The sequence below is a fragment of the Myotis davidii genome, unplaced genomic scaffold (genome assembly GCF_000327345.1).
Source record: "Myotis davidii unplaced genomic scaffold, ASM32734v1 scaffold1255, whole genome shotgun sequence".
NCBI lineage: Eukaryota > Metazoa > Chordata > Mammalia > Chiroptera > Vespertilionidae > Myotis > Myotis davidii.
The window spans coordinates 107,544-109,193 of NW_006286692.1; the positions used below are offsets into that span (position 1 = coordinate 107,544).

At 39.8% G+C, this 1,650-nt stretch overlaps 1 protein-coding gene across 1 annotated transcript in view; it reads left to right on the forward strand.

The window, feature by feature from the left end:
* Positions 1 to 1,650, forward strand: part of LOC102757686 (zinc finger protein 726-like) — a 23,764-nt gene that overhangs the window by 6,954 nt on the left and 15,160 nt on the right.

Consider the following 1,650-nt stretch of genomic DNA (forward strand, 5'->3'; position numbering starts at 1 on the left):
TAATCTAATAAACCCATCGGGCCTCTGGGCACCAGGAAATGACCAGAATGTGCCAGAAGACAGGGCAAAGTAATTTTGCTTCATGATAACGCAACATCACACACTTCAGAACCAGTGAAAGACACGTTAAAAGATCTTGCCTGGGAAGTATTAACCCACCCACTGTATTCACCAGACTTTGCTCCTTCAGATTACCACTTGTTCCAATAGATGGCACACGCACTTTCTGAGCAGCACTTGAGAACATATGAAGAAGTGGAAAATTGGGTCTCTGAATGGTTTGCCTCAGAACAAGAAAAGTTCTATTGGAACGTATCCACAAATTACCTGAAAGATGGGGCAATGTGTAGCTAGTGATGGACATTACTTAGAATAAAGCACTTTTGATGTTTCTCTTGAAATTTTCGCGTTTTCTTTGATTCCAAAATCTGCTATTATTAATAGGTCCACCTAGTAGGGCTTGCTCTAAGGTTTTATTATAGTGAATCTGCTATGTTTCAGGAATTTGTTTTCTATTTTTTTAATAATAATTGTTAAACTGTATCAAAGTTGGGAGTCATTTGTATTAATTTAATCATATTTTCCTCAAATTTCATAATATGACTATTAAGTTTATAGATTGTAAACTTAGGTGTCATAGTAAGTACTTTTAATATATAACCCTATATAAATCCAGCTTCATAATTCTCACAATACAGTCACACCCACAGGAACAAAGATTAGAGGAATGATTAACATTGCCAGAGGCAAAGGAGAGTGGAAATGGGAGTTGCTATTCAGGGATACAGATGTTGATTTATCAAAGATAAATAAGTTCCAGAAATCCACGGTATAACATTTTGCCTACTATTAACATTATTGTCTTGTGCAATTAAAATTTTATTGATTCTGGTTAGTGTTTCTCAGTGGTCGAGCGTCAACCTATGAGCCAGTGTGATTCATGGTCAGAGCACATGCCCAAGTTGTGGGCTCAATCCCCAGTAGGGGGTGTGCAGGAGGCAGCCGATCAATGATTCTCTCTCATCACTAATGTTTCTATCTCTCTCCACTCTAAAATCAATAAAAATATATTTTCAAAAATTTTATTGAAAGATCTCATGTTGTGTTCTTACTATAATAAAACATTAATAAGAACAATGATTAAAATGTGTTTAGGGTTCAGTTAGAGAAAGTGAACATGAATGTGGTATAAGGAATCTCATGTCTTGAGAGGCTTCTAGAGTATGCTCCTTTAGTTCATTTGCAAATGCAGCTGTGATGGAAACACTTTTCTGCCCCTTGTCCCTTAGGGATTGAGGCTCTATTCACCTATGGACGGGCTGAGGCCTGTTATACCATGTGTCCCATGGGAGGGGTGTGGGCAAAGAACTGGGGACTGAGGGTCATTTTGGAAGAATTCTGAGGACAGGATTTTCACAGAATCCTGTTGCCACCAAGTTTTTTCCCCCTCCCCTGTTTGCATCTGCACAGTAGCTACAGACCTAGCTAAACCCATTCCAGGACAACCCCATCTCCAGAGTTCCACCCTAGGAGCCTGCCCTCTAGAAGTTCCTACCCCAATCCTTCACACTACTCATAGGCCTCAGATATGTTGGGTCTAGTATCTCTAACCCACTGCTACCTAAAGCAGGTCACCTGCACCAGGGCCCT